Source organism: Hipposideros armiger, unplaced genomic scaffold (genome assembly GCF_001890085.2).
Source record: "Hipposideros armiger isolate ML-2016 unplaced genomic scaffold, ASM189008v1 scaffold_1673, whole genome shotgun sequence".
Taxonomy (NCBI): Eukaryota; Metazoa; Chordata; class Mammalia; order Chiroptera; family Hipposideridae; genus Hipposideros; species Hipposideros armiger.
In genome coordinates this window covers 41,341-64,632 of record NW_017733023.1, presented here as the reverse complement: position 1 = coordinate 64,632, position 23,292 = coordinate 41,341, and the positions used below count along the sequence as shown (strand labels likewise).

Sequence of the window (23,292 nt, the reverse complement as noted above, 5' to 3'; positions counted from 1 at the left end):
TTTTTCCTCACCCTACTCATTCTTTAAGAATTGTAATAGCTCACAAATCATGACCTCAAAGAAATCTTGGAAAAATAGATGCAATGCCACCAGGCCAACTACATCTTTCTATTATATTTCAGACATATGCTGTGTTACATTACCATCTAAGAACACAATTGACTTAGCAATCAATTACAAATCCTGAAAGGACAGGTTTTGTGACTTAATCATCTCTGTATCCTGAAACCACAGTCCCGTGCCTGGTATTTTGTCAATATTTGTTGAACTAATGAATGATCAAATGCTCAAATAATTTATATTAAGACACATATTCACATCCATCATCTCATTTAGTGGTTTTATTTTTTTTCTTCAAGAGATGGTTAGATTTTATTTGTCATTTTTAGGATTTTGTAAAATACTTTTTTCAAAATAAAAGTCTCTGCGGTCAGAGATAAAGACATTGTTCTCATTCACATCAAATGCTTATATAAAGATGATTCTAAACAATAAATACAACAGTATATCCATTTTAAAACACTTAACTTTAGATTGAAAAGTTTACTTCTGGACATAATGCTCCATACTGAGTCTGCCTTCAAGTTTTCTTAGGCATCTATTCTGCATGTAGGATTCAAAATGTTTCAACTCCTCTTTTATTCAATGCCACCTACAAGATTATGATAACAGTAACTGATGTCAGGAATGATGCAACAAAACTGAAGGCACAATGTCCTAAGAATAACAATAGTTAGAATTATATGTGAGTGTGGTGACAGCTAATTTCTTTAAATATGTGTATATAGACACAGATTCTTTTTAACACCTAAAAGAACATTAAATTTTTTATAACATCCGTGTCTTGTATTCTTAGTTACAATGACTAGAAACTTTTTTCTCTCTCCAGAATTAAAGCAACTTAAACCTCACTGATAACTTATCCCCTAAATTTAACTTTTAGTTTTTGGTGTTTTATTTTTAATCCTACCCATTTAACTTTAATTTGTAATTATATAGTATTAATAGTTCATTAACACACTTTCATATTAAAATATTTAAACAATACAGACATAGTAAACATTCCCTTTGATGACTACCTCATTATAATTCAGTCACTCCCCCAGGTATAACTATTAACATCATTTTGCTATGTAGCCTCCAGAATTCATTTTTAATGTTCTACATGTCTCTATAGTGCCCATAAAATATATAGCTTTTGTGTTAGTGTATTTTACATTAATGGTGACATACTATAGATTTCATTCTTCCCTTGGTTACTTTTTATTCAATATTTTAGAACTCTTTACATCTCTCTATATAAGCCTATCTCCTGCTTTTTCTTCCTGCTTAGCATTCCACAATGTGACTATACTATACTTCATATAGCCATTCCCCTGTGATAGATAGTCCCACTATTTTGATGAATGATGGATTAAATGATGTTTATTTATACCAAATTAAACTCCAAAATATTTGCCAATTTAATCCCACTTCACAGTCTATGAAAATATTACAGTAAAAAATTAGTCAATTTTCTGTTATTACAGCCATCTTCTTTATATACTTTTATTTCTCCTTAATTATATTTATGGAGTATTTTTATGCCAATTTTTAAAATCTATGCTATCAAATGAATATTTCCCCATTTGCTTTAGTATTTTACTTCTTTTTAAAAAAGCCTTACCTACTCCCATGCACTATAGTCTCAATGATTTCTTTTAATGCTTTTCTGATTTATTCCATTTTACATTTATTTTTTAAAACATATTCAATTACTGATCTAACCTTTTAAATTTCTTTCAAAAGAAATAGTTACTATAACAAACATGCAATAGTTTATTCTTTTTATTATAGTCTAAAATTATCATCAAGTGAAAGTGAAAAAAAGCACACACACACAGACACACACACATATACATATGATTTTTTTGATGGGGACATGGTATAAAATACTCATTGTAGCAGTTCATGCATTTTTCTTGATTTCTATTTTGGATAGTGTTAGTGTTTGTGTATCTGTTGTCTATGTTTTTGAAACACACATATACACACACATCACTTTTCCCAAACTTCCTATGTAAAACAAATTTTTGTCTTGTTTGTTTTTAACATCTCTTTTATAACTAATGTTTTTTTATAAATTGAACTAATGGTTTTAAACTTGCTGTAAGAAGTCATAACTAGGTTAAATCATTCTGATGTGTTGTATAATAAATATTCATCTGCTTGGATTTAACCCTTATATTTTATTTTATGTGTTACACTAATTAGTATGTTAAACTCTACAAAATTTTAACACAAAACTCACACCTACAGTTTCCCTCTATTCTAGAGTTCCCTCCCCCAAATAAGAAAAGAGTATTAGTGTTTTTTTCCCTGTCTTCTACGTCTTTCCATATGTTCTAAAATCTACAGAGCTCCAGCAACCTCCTTGTCATTGAGATCTTTTGGTATTTTGGTTCCACTTTGCTATTAAGTTTAAATTTGTTAAAATGATAAATTCAAGCATGTTTTAGATTAGTTAATTTAAAATAAAATGTAAAACAAAACTATGTAATAGTTTATCTGTATACCATTACTTCTTATACCACATTTCCTGAGCTTTCTTTCCCCCCATTTTACTCAAGTATGTCCTCTGACAATTGGGCAAAAAGTTTTTTGCTTCAGAATTTTATGGTGTTTCTCCACTGTCCTCTTCCATCTGGCATTACCAATAAGAACTGGGATGTATAAGAACTAAAAGTAAATCTGGTTAATACCCAGTAGAAAACAATTAGGAGTTCATCTCCAATATCTAATACTCTGACATTTGCTCCAATGCATGTCTAGAGATGAAATTTTTTTTAAGATTTTTTTTAAAGATTGTATTGGGGAGTTTGGGGAGGGAACAGCGTTGGGGAATCAGGGAAGGGGAACCAACAAGTTGCTATCCTTCTGTTCCTCAGTCTAGTTGTGGAGGACGCCACTTCATGGTCCCATGTTGGCACTGTGACCATTGCACTCCTCCCAGGTGAGGCAGTCGGTCGTCGGCCATTGGATGACCGCTCACTGTGGCTCACAGCAGCTCAAGGTAGCTCATGGCAGCCCACTGCTGCCTTTGCCATTGCAGGCGACTCACGGCAGCCCAGCTGCAGGTTGAGCTGTTGTTCACCATCTTAGTTGTAGAGGGCACAGTGTCACTGGCCCTCATGTGGGATCCAAACCTGAGTCATGCAGCTCAGAGTTGACATCCCAAGCCAAATCTTAACCAAGGAGCCACTCAGCCTGACCTTTTAAAAAATATTTTATTGGGGTATTGAGGAACAGTAACAGCCAAGTTGTTGTCCTTCAATTTTAGTTGTCGGGTGTGAAACTAGCTTAGCTCGAAGTCCAGTTGCCATCCGACTGCCCATCAGCAACTTGCAGCCACTCAACTCAAGGTGCTGTGTTCAATCTTAGTTGGGGGGAGGGGTGTGCAGCCCACTATCCCATGTGGGAGTCCTACTGGAAACCTTGTTGTTAGGAGTACATGCTTTTACCAGCTGAGACATCCTGTCACCTGTTGGCAGCTCAGCTTGGGTGCTGCTTACTGGCCCATGTGGAAATTGAACCAGCAACTCTGTTGCTCAGAGCTCATCCTCTTAACCAACTGAACCACTTGGCCAGCACTAGAGATGAAATTCTTTTAAATTCATTCTATTCAGTCCTTGGTAGACCCTTTCTATCTAAGGATGTTGGCATTATCCCAGGCTTTGAGAGTTTTTATTTATTATTTTAAATGTCTCTTCCCTTCCATTCTTTTGATTATCTTAACCTTCTCTTTGACGAATGCTATTTCACCTCAATTATTCTGTGTCTCTTATATTTCCTTTCATTTTTCTCATCTATACTACTTCAGTTTACTAATTTGCTCCCAAGCTCTTCCCTTATCATTCCTTTGGCCTTCCTTTATCAGGCTGCTCAGTGTCTCATCACTCTGAATGTTTGCCCCACCCCAGCAGGTGGGCATATTTCAAGAACCAGTCTCTTCAAGTGTGCTTCACTCTGTTATTAATAACTGAATTATTCTTCACAACACTGGAATTTGTGCGATTCCATCACTCTGCTTTTCTGTTACAACAGAATGTGTAGGCAGAGTGAAAAGGGAAAGTGGGATAATTAGGTCCCTGTTATATAAGTCATCTTTTTTATTCTAAACGTAATCCTATTTAGCTTGACAGTGACCCTTTGATAATTCTAGATGGTTGTGTGAATTTTGCATAAATGTGCAGGAAGAAAGAAAAGTGTCATGAAATTGCAAATGCAGGTGATGGCAAGTGACAGATGTTGGGAAGAATATTTGATTGTACTAGAGCTAATGGTGATATTGATTTCATGCTCTGATAGACCCTAAAGGACTAGGCAACATAATGGTATTTCATTTTCATTTAACATTATGGGCATAATACAAGTCCAAGTACTTTTTCTTTTAAATGCCTTCTTTTAAAGTAAGGTGAATTGAAGATGCAGAAAAGAATCATATTTATTTAAAATGCATGAATCATTCCTCAAGAAGTGCCATGTAAATTGACTATCAATCAATATTATTAAAAACGTCACAAAATAACTTCTCAATCAATTTGATGTAAATTAAAGGGGTGGTTGTGGACTATAATAAATAGATATACAGGCATAAAATAACAATATTATAATAAGCCTAGACGTTGTGGAGCCCTTTAACAATATGTCTAAAATGCTTATGTAAGCTATCATGCTCTGGGTACTGCAGAGTGAATGAGAACACAAATGGTCACTCTTCTTAAGGAGCTGAGTGTCTACAGAGACAGATATTACTCAAATAATTGTACACAAAAAGGCACCCTTATAAGCTGGGACTGAGTAGAGTGTTAAGGAAGGGGGCATTCTATATGATAGCCTTTAACTAGTGAACCAGAACAGATAGGAGCATCAGAGCAAGATTCTCTGCTGAAAAGATACTTGAGCTAGTTCTGGAGGGATGAGTAAGATACAAGCCAAAGAGAGGGAGGTTGGTGAGAATGTTCAAGGCTACGTATAGCTTGTTTAAAGGGCCCATGGCAGGAGAAAATGAAAGAAAACCTTTAAGACTGAAGAACAGTGAGACAGCAATGAAAGGTGAGACAAAAGGAGACTGGCAGCTTGGAAAGAGTTCTGCAACATTAAGTAGTTGGGGCTTTTTTCTAAGAACAAGTGGAAAGCGAAAAAAATGACATGAATTAATTTGGTGTGGGGTGTGACACTATGAGACCTGTGTCCTAAGACTAGAACAGGAGTTATAGTCTGAACAGATTAGAGAGGGACCAGAATGAACACTAAGAGGGGATATTGCAATAGTCTGGATGCACGAAAATGGTAGCTTGAACTAGGGGGATGGTGGTAGAGAAGTAGATAAGTAGGAAAGTTACTGAAAGTGTAAAATTGTTAGAACTTGAAAATGGAATATCTATTTGAGGAGAGAGAAGTTAGTGTTGATAATCCCTAGGGTTTGAATTTATGTGCCAAGATGGAAGGTGGCGAAACTCGCCGCACAGTAAATGTTAGATTAGAAACAAGGAATAACGCTCCATTATTGCCCTCTTATTTGTTTTATTTTGGGAGAGAGTGGTTATAAGATCAGGAGTTTAATCTTGGGGTATATTGAATTTGAGATGAGATTAAACATAACAGAGGGGTGGAAATGTTGAATATGTGGTTGGATATATATGTCTGGTGCTCAGAGAATAATTCTGTTCTGGTTGTATACATTGATGAATGATTATTACATGGATGATAAATTATAATAAGGAAAACGATGAAATTGCCTCAGCAGAGGCAGCACAGTGAGAAGAAAGAGAGCCCCTGTGAGCTCTGCTTATTCTCTGGGTTAATTATAATGACTCTTTCAAGAATAAGATGGTGTGATTTAAGAAGTACAAGAAAAATAGGTAAAGCATGGAAGAGAGTGTTTTGTGAAGGAAGAAATGATCAGTTCAATGATATGCTGATGAGAGGTTAAATTCCACAAGACTCAAAAATGCTCTTTATATATACACAGACATAGAGATTATTAGTATCCTTGGCATGAGATGTTTTGGTAGAATGATGAGGAATGTTTATTTGAAAAATTAACTAAAGAGTATAGTGATGAATATTCAAAACAAACTTTAGAGTAAATATCATTTTCTCCCAACTAGCTATTGTAGATAAAGAGATTCAAAGTTGTTACATCTTTCTCAGGTTTCCACAGCTGGCATCTAAATCAATATTTGAATCTAAAGTAGTAGTAGCAAGAACAAGATGGAAGCAAGTGAATAATCCTTTAGGAAGAGAAAATAATCACCTGAAACACCAATACAAAGAACCTAACTCCCATTTAGAAGACCTAAGTTAACTCATTATTTTTCCATGTTTTGCAATTAACCAAATTCTAGCCAGGTCCCTGCTGAAAACAGCATTTGTACAGACCTTGTCCATTATATTCTCAGTATCAAAATTAATGTAGATAATAAATAATAAATGGGAATATCTAGTAATTACTTGTACCTTTTTATAACTCCAGAACAAATACATCTTATGGGGAATGATGTTTACTGAATAAGTAAATTTTTAGCATATATTCAAATAATATTATTATAGAAAAAAACAGCTGTATGCTGCATTTCAATGATAACATCTTAGAAATGAATGGTGCTTTATAATTGACAAAGTACTTTTATATACGTTTTAGTGATGAGTGACGTTTATCCAGCGATTTGCAGTGGTCTTTCACCTTGTGTAATTTAAGCCTCATAACAACTATGGAAGGTGGGTTTTGGTATTCCTGTTTTGCTGATAAAGCCATTATGATTTGGAGCTTTTAAATCACTTGCTACTTTACCTGAGCTAGCAAGTAGAAAATCAGTGATATAACTCATGCTTCTTGATTACAAATTTACTGCAATTTTTATATGCAATAGCTGCCCAAGAGAATTCTTGCTTATTTTAATTATTTAATCAGATATGGCTTTATATTTTTCCAACATTTTTCAAGATTTAGTTAAATGAGAGTAGAGTTCTCATTTTTTTATGTAGTTTCCCAAATACCACAGGCAATGCACATACTTATTATCATATGCTACTACATTCACTTTATGCAAAATACTGCAAATTTTACCAGCACCATACACTTAGCACATTTCTCCCATATCTCAGCACCTCATTTGGAAATTTGCTCTCAGGTATATGCTGCAGCCTTATTGATAGAAAATAAACACACTAGAAAACATCTTCAATTTTATCTTTAATCCCATATAGATACACTCTTCATTATTACTGATTTTTAGTTAGATAATACATACCCATAAAATTCAAAGATTATATCATCCTTGTTATAAATGAATTAAGATAGGAATAATTTAATTTCAGTATAAAATGGTTTTAAAATAATATACTTGATAACATGCAAAGACAAGAAAGATAAAAATAAATATACATCACTGAATAAGTTTTTGAAGTCTAAAATGTTAATGCAATTTTGCAATATAGCAAGCAACTTTTAGGAGTAGATTTAATCAGAATCTGATTTCTATAAAATTTCTGAGGTCTATTTTTAGCAATTGGGATAAGGCCATGTAATGTGTCATTTAAAATACCAATTCAAATGCTTCTAATAAATATGCTGAAAATGTTCTTATAATAATTTTGAAGGTAGAATATCACCTAATACCCAAATTACAAGCTTCATCATTTGTAGAGTTATGGGTTTTTCTCTAAAATTTAATTTCAAACATTCTTCCTACAAAGAACATCATCTCATATTTTTATATATAAGAAAGCTTCACTCTAATAAGAATAAATTAGACTGTGATTCTCCCTAGGAAATTTTAAATGCATTTTTGGACCAAAAGAAATTTTACTTTATAAAATTAGAAGGATTTGAATCCAAGGATATTTTAATGAATTTCTGTAATGGACTGGGAGATAGTTAAGAAGGGAATTAGTATTTATTAAAGGCCTACTATAAGCCAATAAATGTGCTGAACACTTTAAATACAAAATCTATGAGGAAGACTTTATTTCTGATCTTTTATCAGCTTAGGGATACATGGTAATGAGCTTCATATTAATAAGAAAATGAACATGCTAGGTATGTTACTATGAATAACTCTAGAAGTAATACTCAGGGATGATTTTCCATTTATCATCCCTACCTTTCCAAACTAAATACACGTGCACATATACACCACACACACACACACACACACACACACACACACACACACACACACACACCATTAGTTTTCCATTTTAGCTTTACAATTATACATCATTTATGGAACTGATCTGGCACTTCATTGACACGATCTCACTGAATGCTCAACAACACCCCTGAGAGATAAATTTTTAATCCCAATTTACAGATTAAGAAGTTGAGGTTCTTGCTGTGCAGAAGCTTTTTAGTTTGATATAGTCCCATTCATTTATTTTAGCTTTTACTTCCCTTGCCTTTGAACATAAAACCTCTTTGAACCCAAAGTCCATAAGTTTAGTAATTATATTTTCTTCTATGCAGTTTATAGTTTCAGGTCTTATGTTTAGGTTTTTGATCCATTTTGAGTTAATTTTGGTACACAGTGACAGATAGCAGTCTAGTTTCATTCTTTTGCATGTGTCTTTCCAATTCTCCCAGCACCATGTATTAAAAAGGCTCTTTCTTTTCTCCAAAGAGGCAACCAACTGAATGGGAGAAGATTTTTGCAAACAATGCCTCCAATAAGGGGCTAATATACACAATTTATTATAAAGAGCTTATACAAATCAACAACTAAAAAACAAACAATCCAATTTAAAAAATGGGCAGAGGAACTGAATAGACATTTCTCCAAAGAAGACATACAAGTGGCCAATAGACATATGAAAAGATGTTCAACATCACTAATCATCAGAGAAATGCAAATAAAAACCAGTGAGATATCACCTAACACCAATTAGAATGGCTATCATCAACAAGTGTTGGAGAGGCTGTGGAGAAAAAGGAACCCTCATACACTGTTGGTGGAAATGCAGATTGGTGCAGCCACTATGGAAGGCAGTGTGGATGTTCCCCAAAAGAATTTTGACCCAGCAATCCCTCTCCTGGGCATCTACCCAAAAAATCTGAAAATATTTATCCCTAAAGATATATGTGCTCCAATGTTTATTGCAGCTTTATTTACAGTGGCCAAGACATGGAAACAACTAAAGTGTCCTTTAAGAGATAATTGGATAAAGAAGATGTGGTATATATACACAACGGAATACTATTCTGCCATAAGAAAAATGAAATAATGCCATTTGCAACAACATGGATGGATCTTGAGATTATCATGCTAAGTGAAATAAGTCAGGCAAAAAAAGCCAAGAACATATGATTCCACTGATATGTGGAGTATAAAACTGAAAACAACACAGGAACAGGACAAACAAATGAAAAAACAAAAACTCATAGACACAGACAACAGTTTAGTGGTTACAAGAGGGTAAGGGGGGAGGAGTATGGTAGATGAAGGTAAAAGAGATCAAATATATGGTGATAAAAGAAGAACCGACTTTGATTAGTGAACACACAGTGTGATATATAGATAATGTATTATAGAATTGTACACCTGAAACCTATGTAACTTTACTAACCATTGTCACCCCAATAAACTTTAATTTAAAAAAAAGTTGAGGCTCAAATATAATAAATGATCATGCTATGTTCTTCCAACACATACATTAGGGGTAAAAATATGAACTCAGTATTCCACACAATTTGCCCTTGTAAACACTTTAATATATTGCCTTATGCCAGATCTTAGCAGATTCTAGCAGTAAACTCCGTGGAAAGGTCAGCTCCTCCACTCACATACAACTTCCATTTCCCTAACAGTGAGAAATGCCATCCTAAGGCTGCAGCATATTTAGCTCAGCTTTTATTATCTCTCTCAAAGCTGCATTGCAAAGCCCTCTGCTTCCATCTTGCCAAATTTTTAAACATCCCTAAGTCTTTTTTTTTCCTAATCATTGCCAGTTTTCTAAATAGGGTAACAAAGTTTCATATATTTTAAAACATTCCAAATATATTCAGTAACTAAGATTAAAAATCTGTGAACTTCTAGAAAATATAATATATATATATATATATATATATATATATCTTCATTTATTTAATGATCCAGGCTCTGATTTAAATGTTTAGTCTTTGTCTAGGAACAAAAGTAAACTTTTCTTTGACTTTCATTATTAACTTCATTGTATAACTGTTACTTTGATTACAAAGTGTCTGCCTTCTCATATATTTTGTGTCCAATACTATTGCAGAAGAATAAGTAGGAAAACGCCTATATGAATATTTTTTATACAGAACATTTATATACATTACTATTTTACTTAAAATGAATGCAATCAATTTAAGAGGGGTTTTCTATTTATCTTGAGCTGATTCAAGGTAAACAGAGGTCAGCAAACTGCGGCACGCGAGCCACATGTGGCTCTTTGGGTATGTTCCATCTCAAAAGTTTGCTGACCCCTGGAAAAGTCAATCATGTCCTTCACAACAATTTAAAAATTATTCGAGAGCCATAAATATATTTTTACGAATAAGGAAAGTTTAAAGTAATAATATAAACGAAACTATGATAGTTTTATTTTTATTTTCAGTTTTACTTCAGAGCCACATGTAGGTACCCAAAGAGCTGCATGTGGCTCACGAGCCACAGTTTGCCGACCCTTGGCGGCTCTTCTATCTCAAAAGTTTGCTGACCCCTGAAGGTAAACAACAGAGACAAATACTCAGATTTCAATTACTTAATATCTGTGGATATTTGGTTGAAGGAATTAAAAAGTATATTTTATATTTGCAGAGGGCTCCAAAGCTAGGTAAGGTTCTGTGACTACTTGAGAATTATATGAGGTCTCACAATTAGGTTTGCAAACTTGTTGCAATGATGTTGCTAACCTTTTTTTGATATCAGAGGGATTATTCATTATGAATTTGTACCAAATGGAGAAACACTTAACTAAGTTTACTATTTGAAAGTGCTGAAAAGGCTGCATGAAAAAGTTAGACAACCTGAACTTTTTGTCAACAATTCATGGCTCTTGCATCATGACAATGCACCAGCTCACAGGGCACTGTCTGTGAGGGAGATTTTGGTCAGTCAACAAATAACTGTATTGGAGCACCCTTTCTTTTCACCTGATCTTGTCCCCAATGACTTCTTTCTTTACCCAAAGATAAAGGAAATAGTGAAAAGAAAACATTTTGATGACATTCAGGACATCAAGGATAATACAATGAGAGCTCTGATGGCCATTCCAGTAAAAGACTTCCAAAATTGCTTTGAAGGGTGGACTAGGTGCTGGTGTCAGTGCATAGCTTCCTAAGGGGAGTACATTGAAGGTGACCATAGTGATATTCAGCATTGAGGTATGTAGCACTTTTTCTAGGATGAGTTCGCAAACTTAATTGTCAGACCTTGTAGAATTCAAAGAAATTGTTGCAAAATAAAATTCTGCAAAAAATACTAAGTATTAAAAAGACAGTAAGTATTAAACATAAAAGAGAACATGTCACAGATAAGGGAATTTTTCTGTGTTTCAGAGGATGTGGCATGCTAACTCTGAGATGGCAAAAATGACAGGATGTCACTTCAGTGATTATGCTATGTAAGATTTCAACATCTGTCTTGTTAGAGATTGTCTCTCCTGCTGGCTATGATGAAGTAAGCGGCCATGTTGGGGGGGGGGATCCGTGTGGCCAGATAGTGAGGGTGGCCTCTGGCGAACAACCAACTGGAAAACGAGAGCAGTCTCTGGCTGAGAGCCAAGGAAGAGCTGAAGTCTCACTCTAGAAGTCCACCAGAAACTAATTCTGTCATGACCCAGTGAGCTTGGAAGCATTCTCTCCCCAGATGAACCTTGAGATTAGAGTGCAGCCCTGGCCAGTACCTTGACTGTAACTTTTAGATGAGACCCTGAAGCAGAGCACCCGCCAAAGCCATGCCCAGACTTCTGACCTATAGAAACTGTGAGCAAATAAACATTTGTTGGCCTAATCCACTAGTTTGTTACACAATAATAGGTAATTAAAACAAGGAGGGGTTTAGTGGAAGTAAAACATAGACTTCCTTAGGATCTCCTATCAGACCCGCTATCTCAGGCAATAGTGCATCTTATCTTCTCTACTTATGATTTACAGTTGAGGAACCCACAGACACTCCATACACAATGGACTATCAAATTGTCAATCTGGTTTCTGAGTATAGTCTGGATATTTGGGGTAAATATCAATATATTGTAATTTAAGTTTGGCTGTATGTAAGAAAGCATACAAAATAACTTGGCTCAAACATGAAGGGTTATACATTCTTGTAAAAACAAGTCCAGATATAGACAATTCAGAACTGGTTTCTGGGCTCCATTATTGTCTAAGACACTATAGAAAATTAGTCTCTTAACAGAGTTATTATCATCCCAAATAATATTACAGTTTTATCACTAAGGAGGAGAAGAAAGTTAGAATTCTGGAGTCAATTAGCAGTATCTACCACATAATTAAATTTCTTAAATTATTAAATCTTGAAAAGTGTTTTAGGTATAAAATTAGATGACATAGATAAATGTATTCCTGAATTATATTTATAGTTATACAATGATAGCATGAGATAATGATGAAGCAAGATAAGTAGTAACACCATTTAATTTATGATAATTGAATTATGATAAATCATAACTGTACTTAAACTTCTGCTTTTAAGTTGTCAGATATGCAAAAACTGTATTAATCCCAAATAAAATCAATACAAACCACTTACAATTTATAGATAAGCTCTGAATAAATTGGTATGAGAAAAGTTAGATTATACTTTCAAAATATAAGCATGACCCTAATGTGTCATGTTTTAAATAAATCATTGTTAATAACTGATTTATTTCTTCACTGTTCTGTTTTGAGCTCAAAGAGAGACTTTGGATAATCTATGTACATTTAACTAAAATACGACATCAACAACAAAAGTAGGAAAAGAAAGGAAAAGTAGCTGATGAAAATGCAATTAGATATGACTGCTTTTCCAGGACAGCAAACAAATTCAAATTATTGAATAAATGTCCTGTCCTGAGTGGGTAGTGTCTCGGAGAATTATTTTACTATGTTCTATTACTGTTTTAATTGTCAATAGTCTTAAAATGTAAATCTTTTTGTATGCACCAATTCTATTTCTAGGCATTTGGTTTTTGGGTAAAAAACATGACATTTTCATTGCTACAACATACATGGTAACATAAAAATGTCAGCAGACAGCTGTTCGACTATACAGAATTAATAAATGCTTTATGATATAGACATGTAATAAACACTACTCAGACTTTTTAAAAGTTCAGGTAGAAAAATAATTAAATTACATGTTAATGTATCATTAGTTCAACAAATATTTATCCAGTGGTTCTTTATGGATTATTTTCCAGAAAATCTTCCATTACTGAAGTTAAAAGACTCAGTGTCTAATATTTGAATATAACAACCTGTAAATGAAAAGGGGGTTATTAATGAGTAATCACTTTTCCAACATGGCTCACTGTGACAAAGATGGAAGAAACACTCATTAAGGGAGAGTTAGTAGTAAACACTAAACTCTCTGCTTACATATGTGTCTCTAACCTACTTATAAATTTTGGTAAGTCCAAAGATAGAAAATATTGGCTATAATAACCTAATTTATCTTGAGACTAAGTAACATTTAAGTTAAAACCTGAAGAAGAAATAAAAATTTGACAGGTGAAGTTTAAAAGGAATAATATTCTAGGCTAAGAAAGCATGTGGTGAGGCCTGAGTCATAGATATCACAGGGTGTGCTCTGTGATTCCAATTCTGTAAAATTTTGCATGTAAAGGTCTAGAAGAATAATACCATGCTAAGTGATAGCTTTATACATGTTTATTTTAAATTTGTCTTCAGTTTACATTTGTGGGTAGTTGGATTGTGTTTCACTGAATCTATTGGGTTGTTGGAAAAGTCATGACATATTTTTGCAACGAAAAACATAGAAAAAAATAAGTCATGACTTTTCTGACAACCCAATGTATGGCTTTCAGAATGAGAAAAGGCGTTTACTGGAGGGTAAGAAAAACCAGTCAGCATCAAAAACATGGAGTAGATGTAGTCCCTGCATGCTCTCGTGGTGTTATGCTTCTCTCTGGATTAGCATTTACCAATTGTGTTAAAGTAACATCATGCATCTGGGAGGTCCCTGGGGGCAGGAGGCTTTTATCCACCGTGGGCCTGCCATGCTTGTTGTAACTGGCAAAATCACTGTTTGTACTTGTCCCTACAAATGGTGGTCCCTGGGGTCAGATTTCAGTCAGGTTTGAATCTCAGGTCCATCATTACTAGCTAGGTGTCTTTGGGCCATTGACACAATTTATACAGACCTTATTTCCTTTTATGTAAAATGGGGATAACATTAGAACCTACTATATAGGTATATTATGAGTATTAAATGAGATGAAGCACATTCTGTTTAGTGAAATGACTGACACTACCTGTATCACAATTGTCACTATCATCAATTCACAGTTTAAAAATTCGTATCAACAACCTCTAGAAAGGCGTGCCTTACTACTACTAGCGTTACTACTACTACTACTACAGCTAAGTCACTAAGGTTGTATGGTCATCATTCTCCTATTAGGTTTCTATATTTGTTTCCTAAGATGAACACACATTCTTCATTGGGGAATTTCAAAGAAAGTATGGATTATAAGCATCCTAGAATTCTAATGCATGAAGAAGATTTAGTAAGGAAAAAAGAGTCAACAAAAGAAGAAAAGATTGATACATAGAACAAAAACATATTCTATGTTGCAAATTCTGAATTAACTGCCTTGGGTTTTATTTATTGTTAAAATTATAAACCCTGTACATGCTAAACTTGAAAAGTTAGAAATGCTAATTATATAATGAAGATAAATTCAAATTATCTGTATTTATACCATAAAGTTTCTAGCAATATTTTAGTATACCACCTTCCAATCTTTTGGTACATAAAAAAGTGAGAGCAAAATTGAGATGAAGAGAGAGGAGAAATTTGGTGGTAATCTTATGGAACCACAACCTCTATTCAGACTCCTCATCCATAAAAAGGAAAATTAAGGATGATATGTAATACTAAAATTAATTACTAATTAATATTTAAGAATTTGCAACCTCAAAATAAAAATTACCAAATGTGAATAGATAATTAACAAGAAAATCAATTTCAGTGAAAAAATATTAAAAATTGTCCTACTTCAGGAATTATAAAAAACTAAAAGATGTTATATATTTGGCTACTAAGTAATAAAGATATACTTTAATAAGTGATTCTGACTTGTCAAGGGCCCATTAATAATGACAATTAGTAGTAAATATTTATTGAATAAATGAATAAGCAAATGATGGGAATACAAACTGCTAAAATAATTTCTGAAGGAAAATTTGGCAATATATTCGAAGAACTTAAACATGTTACAGACCCTTGGACCTAGCAATTCACTATTTTATACACATTTTAATTTAAGAATTATATATAATTTATTATGTGTAACTATATGCATAATATGTAATATGTGTATATAAGTATAATTATATATAATATAGAATATATTTATTATAATTACATATATTTAATTTACATAATATATGTGATTTATAAAATTACATATATTATAAGTTACAAGTGAAAAAATTATCAGTGAATGCATTTGTGTAACCACTAGCCAGTGAAGAAATAAAACATTACAAACACATCAGAATCCCCTCTTGTGCCCTTTCTAATCACTACCCTCTGTCTCTTCCCAAATTTAAAAACCATTCTGACATCTAAAATTAGAAAAAGGTCACCTCAGATGGGCATTAGAGCTGAAATTTAAGTCTAGTTTTGTCTGATGCTGAATCCATGTTCTTTCCATCATGTCATCCTACTTTATGTGTCTTGGGGGCTATGTAGTTGTAACATTGTATCACTATAGAACATGTAAAACATGATTGGCATTGTAAAATGGATAATGGTACCTGGAATTGTATTTCTTGAATTGTTAAGGAATGATTCATGGATCAATAATTTAATAAATATTGAGCATCTCTTGGACAGGCAGTAGTCCACATACAGTGGATATAAAGGTGACAAAGAAAAGCAGGTATTAACCTTGGAAATTTGCATTCTACTGGACACAGGAAGTAAACAGAACAGATAAAAGAAAAAAGTAAGTTCATTGTGTGTTGAATGCTGTAAAGGGAGTAAACGCAGTTTTGTGATGGGAAGTAATGGGGAGAAGCAATGATGTGAGGGATGGGAACAGAGGTTAAGCATGCAAAGGAGCCCAGACATATACCAAGCCTGGATGAGTCAGACTCATGGAAGCACAAAGGTGTTAAGTCAAAAAAAGCCTCCATGGGCTTGATCACTGCACTGTACACCTGAAGCTGATGTTGTATAATGTTGTATGTCAACTATAAGTGAATATATATATATATATATATANTCTCTCTGAAAGTGCACACTAAAGCTTTCAAAGTAATCAGTTCATTGTTTCTCCTTCTTATCTCCCAAATGTACCCATTTTTCTCCGGTCCTTCAGATACCTATGTTTCAATATTAATCATTTTTTCTCTGAATTTCTGTAACAGTGTCTAACTTGCACAGACACAGAGAAAAGAAGCATTTGACAAAATCCAACATCTATTCCTGATAAAAATTCTCAGCAAATGAAGAATAGAAAGGGTTTCTTCAACCTGGTAATGGGCATCTATGAGAAACATTTGTATAGCTACCATTGTACTTAATTTTCTTCCTATGATCAGGAACATATTAAAGACTACACAACATGAAAGGGAAATACATTATTTAGAAAATATTAATGATGTATTTAATGACCCTGAGGAATGATAAGAAGAAAGTTAATGATAAAAGTGTGTATATAGCTTTCCAATAAAATTGTTCTAAAACATTCTTAATTTTTAATTAAAATCACTTAAATTGAAATAAAGCACATTATGTTGATCTTTAGAATTTTATGGAATTCTATAAATCCTGAAAGATGGGTTGTGTGTATATAAAATTTTAGTGAGATAGACTCGAAAAACAAGTATGCTGGACTTAAATTACTGAACTTTGATGATACAAAATTCATGTTGAGTGCACTTTTGGTCTAGAATCATTCTTATATTTCATTAATTTGTTATAATGTAAAAGAAACTAAGACTAATTTCAGCTGGTAAGCAAAACATGTTTTTAATATGTATAATTAATTTATTCTCAGAAATATAATTAAAGTGTATAAATTACAAGCTTCTCTTTCAGATGTAGTCTCCTTTCTTTGCTTCAATCGAGGAACAGCATAGTATTAACTTCTCAGGTGACAGAATTAAAAATCAGGCACTCTCNACAGACCCCTATTCTATGTGAGTTTGGAGTGGAGTGGGTAGGAAAAACATTGGTGCTGCTCAGGTGGCTGCCAACTGAGATGCTATAACAGGGCTATACTCAGTGCCTTATTATTGTCTACATCCTTATCAATAGCTCATAACAACAGGGTGGCTATTATAGGATGGCCCATTTTTCCTCATTATCAGGCAGATATTTTTAATTTTTAACCCTGTTTGAAAGTGAAATGGGATGCTTTACAATAAATGAGCTTTTGAACAGAAAGTCTGAGGCTGACAATCATATGTCAGGAATGCTATTGATATGATCCTTGAAATGCTCTTATGTGAGGTGCAATCAAGAAATACAGTAAATGTTTAAATAAAAAAATTCTTACAGTAAAAGACACATTGCCATGGATCCCCCTCAAAATACTCCCCCTCCCTTTGAGCACACTTATCATATATAGTCATGGGACGTGGAGTATAGTGTGAGAGTGGAGTCAAGGGAATTGTAATAGATATGTATGTTATTGGGGGGGAAGTGGGGCGGCGGATTGGAGGAGGGAGGTTGTCACCTCGAGGGGTAAAACGTATATTGCACTGTGTTGTACAGCTGAAACTAATTCTAAAAAATGTGTATTTCATAATAAAAAATAATTAAAAGTTTTAAAAAAAAGCCTCCATCTTTTCTCAAAGAAATTTGAGCAGGGCAGCTGGAGCTGTGAACAAAGTGGAGAGGCTATGCAATGCATCCAGAGATGGACAGGAGCTGGCCTGCAAAGACTTATCAGACGTAGGGAGATGTCTGGGTCTAATTCCATGGTTTTATTTAGCACTATCTGAACTGATATTCATCTTTAGGAGATCATTCTTATTCCGGTGTGGAGAGTGGGCTATTGCAGAGTGATAATGGAAGCGAGAGGCCCAGTAACAGGGATGTTGCAGTGGCCTGGGCAAGAGATACAATGACAAAGACTTAAGTGGCGGCCTTGGAGGTGGAAAGCTCCATGGTGAAGGGTTTGCTGAAGGTATGGCTGATGGTTTGGAGGGAGATGAAGTAGGAGGAATTAAGGATGTGTTCAGGAGTTTGGGCTAGCATGACCGGGAGTATCCTCTCAGGAGCCAAATTGTTACCTACCAAAGAAGTTTACATGATTCAGGAGACACGTTACAATAGATACAAGCTATAATTGTCAAATAATTTGCTCTTTACAAATTAGACAGTTATTGAGGTTTTCCTATTGACCCCATAACTCTTACACTAATGATGATATGATTTCTTAAGTGAGACAGTGAGGGTTGGATCTAAAAACATCACAGAATGCTCAACACATGTGAATGTCATGCAATGTGTGTGGTGTATATGTATGTGTGTGAAAGAGAAAAAGAGAGATGAAGAATGAGGGGAGGGAGAAAAGAGGGGAGAGAGGAAGAGAGAGAAAGAGAGAGAGAGAGAGAGAGAGAGAGAGAGAGAGAGAGAGAGAGAGAGAGAGAGAGAAGACTGACTGTGGAGATGGTATGTTTGCTGGGGTGAGAAGGGATTGCTAGTACACTGCTGGCCCAGAGATTCAAACAAAATGATTTTAGATATTTGAAAGTTTTGGGCCTAAGTTGGATGCTGTTTTATTGGCTGCAGTATTTATGCCTTTGATTTCACATATACTTTGCACATTTATTCTCATCACAGAATTATGATTGATGCTTGAGGTTTTATTCTGAATTGAGTAATAGTTTGTGATCTAAAATGTGGGTTGATGATAATTTCCATTTCTATAAGAATTGAGGATTGAGATTAGACACAGCCACGTGTCAGAGAGATTGTGATAATTTTAAGGTTTCTCAGGATTTGCCGTTTCAAAAAGTCATCAAGCTGACTAGTGAGAACAGTTTGAGGACACTGGTATCTGAGACAAAGCTTGGGGTATTATGAAAATTGATATAAAGCTAGAGGGAGTAGATAAGTGTTAAAGAAACTATTTGTTCTTGATTGCACTCAAGCCTGATTTCTAAATAGTAATATTGGCCAGAAAGGAATACAAACCAAGGATTTCTTTGGAAACTACCTAATAACAAATTCAATTAAACTTTGAATTGATATACAAACATAAAGCATTAAAAACACCTTAGACATGAATTTAGACCAAGCCTCGTTTTATAAATGTGAAATTACAATAAAATCCATTTTCATAGAGTAAAGATATTAAATTCACCTTGCTGCAAGCAAATAGTTCCAGCTGGGTAACCTCTTGGGTTACTTTAGTCTCACTTTACCTGCTTCCCCAAGACACCAAAATTACTGCTTGATTTTACCAGTTCAGTGAAACAGTCACTTTTTCTGGGAAAATTTTAAACTCTTCACTAAGTCAAATTGACCAGATGTTAAAGCATTCACTCCTACTTTTCCTGAGAAAAGCCTCAAATGCAACACCAACCAAAGTAAGTCAAAGATGGTATCAGCAATAACTGACAAGTCTTTGCCCTTCCTTGCTTCCCACGCCCAATAGAATTACAAAAAAAAAAACCAAAAACAAAAAAAAAAAACCAGAACAACAACAACAACGAAAAAACAACTTATGGAATAAAACTTGAATGTCCTGCAATAAGTCACTTAAAAGTCCTTTGAAAATGACTAATCAAAAATGACTAGAAGAGAATGTGCAGCAGGTCCCTAAGAATGTTGATTTCCCTCTGATTCTTAAGGTTAAGCGTCATTCATTTGACAGCACAGAGAATGGCTGGTAATTATCCCAAAACTCACAGTGCTGCAGCTAAAAGCCAATGAAATTAGCATTTTTATCTGGCCACTTGGACTTCTATTACTCTAGAACAAGATTTTGAAATCACAGTGGATTCTTCTACAAGTTGAAAAATAAACACTTTTATCTTTCTGCATGCTATATCAGTAAATTGTGTTTTGTTTCTTGCTTTTAGTTTTGTCTTCTAAGTGCATATCCTGTATCCTACACTGTCATTTGTTCAACAGAAAGCTTTCCTTCTTTTTATAACACAGAACCAAGGGGAGAAAAATGAAAACTATATGAAAACAAAATCTACCCAAGATTCACTTTAGGCACATTTTAGGTGAATTTCAAAGATTGTCTTAATACAGAAGCAGAGCCACCTGTGGCTGCAGCCTAGGCCACAGCCATTAACAGGAGCACTGTTATGTAGCGTTGTTTCAGGTGCGCCAGGGGAGGCATTGTTCCTTTGTTTCCTATATATCTACCTCTAGTTCTTAGCAGTCTTCTCAAATGAAACAACTTCTGTTCATTTTTCTCTATCAATGTCCCCTCTCTGATCTCACTCACCCCTACAGATCAATCACTTTCATACGGGTGACTCTTGATATACAGCTTTAGGTTAAGTTTCACACACATTTTCAATTCTATAGAATCAGTGGCCTAATGGACTTAGATATAAAATTTTACTAAAACTCCATATGAATTATGTTGAACTCATTGTATAACCCCAGACTCAATACCATGGACCTCGTCCTGGCATATCACCTCCCTTTTCAGAACCTGAGCAAGACATAACATTGTCTCTGTTTCGTTAGTGTATAGAAGCAGTTCTTCCCCACCTTGTAGAAAATGTACATAGCTCATTTTTTCCATAACACCTTTCTCCTTCCATACTTTAACCACTGGATTCCAATCACAGACCCCTATTCTATGTGAGTTTGGAGTGGAGTGGGTAGGAAAAACATTGGTGCTGCTCAGGTGGCTGCCAACTGAGATGCTATAACAGGGCTATACTCAGTGCCTTATTATTGTCTACATCCTTATCAATAGCTCATAACAACAGGGTGGCTATTATAGGATGGCCCATTTTTCCTCATTATCAGGCAGATATTTTTAATTTTTAACCCTGTTTGAAAGTGAAATGGGATGCTTTACAATAAATGAGCTTTTGAACAGAAAGTCTGAGGCTGACAATCATATGTCAGGAATGCTATTGATATGATCCTTGAAATGCTCTTATGTGAGGTGCAATCAAGAAATACAGTAAATGTTTAAATAAAAAAATTCTTACAGTAAAAGACACATTGCCATGGATCCCCCTCAAAATACTCCCCCTCCCTTTGAGCACACTTATCCCATCGTTCTTGCCACTTTCTGAAGCAGTTCTGAAAGTCCTCTTTCCTGAGTGTCTTTAGTTGCACTGTCATGGGTGCCTCCATGTCCTGAATTGATTTAAAATGTTTACTTTTCATGGTCATTTTGACTCTAAGAACAGCCAGAAGTCCCATGGTGCCAGATCTGGTGAATAAGGTGGATAATGACATACCGTAATGTTTTTATTTGACAGAAATTGCTGTACCAAAAGCAATGTGTGACATGGAGCCTTTCCATTGTGATCACAAAATATGGTAAATGCTGCTGCTGAATGCCATCCAATGGAAAGACAGGGATCTGCAATACAGGAAGTTGTGCACAAACCTTAGTAAAAGTGTGTGACAAGTTTCAACTTGTTCGGTGCAGTCAGTCGGGCATGAGCTACGGTTGAGTGAAGGTGTGTTTTAAAGTGTGCTGTAAAGCATCCTCCATCATGACAACGCTCCATGAGCTACAGATAAGGTACTAATCCAGCCATGTGCTTCCTCCTCCCCCATCAGTGTTCAAGTTTGCAAGGACAATTTAAGGGCTTTGCAACACTACATCTAAAAATATTCTCATTCACCTATTAAATAAATGTGCTTGAACACCTAATATCTGCCAGCTATAGACAAAACTATAAGGAGAAGCAAGTTCTGTACCACATTTCTTTGGTGTTTATAGTAAGGGTATATTTTTAAATCTTGCTGCCTCTTACCTTTCAGCTTGCACATTTCATAAGGGCTCTTCATTTGCTGCAAAATGTCACCAGTATTGATAAGGCCAGCTACCACTTGCCAAATTTTTTCTTCTTCTGCACCCAAGAGCAACAGCTAGAAGGTTATCTCATCTAAACCATTTCATGGGTAGTAAGGTTACATAAACAACACAACTTTCAATAGATTTTAAATATTTATATGGTGGAGGCATTTTTTAAACCTGTTCATAGTATCTCTAAGTACATGACATTTTGTAAGTATATAGATACTGAATCTATAATTTAAGAAAACTGAGAATGTTTTACTTTTTTCATTAATATCCAGCACCCACACTATGTCAAAAAAATATATACAAGTCCACAAAGATTATACCATTTAGATTAGATTTTTCCCCTGAATTCTAATTCATATCTTTTAAAACACACACACACACAGGGACTGGCCAGGTGGGGGTGAGCGTGCCATGGAGGACAAGCAGCATCTCTGCCATCTGCCAAGGCCACCTGGCCCCACAGCTGCTATTACAACTCCGCATCTACCAGGAGTTCTGCCTCAGCTCTGCTCAGCTCTCCTCCCACTATCTCGCCACTGTCACCTGCACCATGTGGCTAACTCTTTGTCCTCTGTGACATGATCCTCTCTGCTGCCATCTTCATCACCCTCTGAGGCCTGCTTGGTTACCTCCATTATGTGAAAATTGTTCAGGAGACTGTTAATCATGGATTCTGTTGGCCTCCATATGACTCCATCCTATGCCTCTGTAAAGAAAGTATTACCTTCATTGAGGTGGGCAAGGTGAAAGATGGTATCATTAGTGAGGCTACTTACATGCAGGTGACGTGCTCCCTTTGCATTTTATTGATGGATTGGAGTGGAACCACCTGGGATATCCCCCCCTAGTACGTGTCTTCCAGAGTGCCAAGCCCCAGTGAGACTGCTTGATTGAATGGTACAGGAGCTGCCAGGAGATCCTGGCACACCACAAAGCCACAGCCACTAGCCCATGAGTCTCAGCATTCAGAAGGCCAGTATTGTCTTCCATAGGAAATGACTCCTAAGCCCTAAAGCTGGTGTATTTTCTGCATTCAAAACCATCAAGTAGACACAGTCTTAGAAA

The 23,292-nt window shown here is 35.0% G+C and overlaps 1 pseudogene; it reads left to right on the top strand.

Annotated features, from left to right (window-relative positions):
* The window catches only part of LOC109377978 (phosphatidylinositol N-acetylglucosaminyltransferase subunit H pseudogene), a 74,726-nt pseudogene extending 51,544 nt beyond the window's left edge, over nucleotides 1-23,182 (top strand).
* The last annotated feature ends 110 nt before the right edge of the window (nucleotides 23,183-23,292 follow it).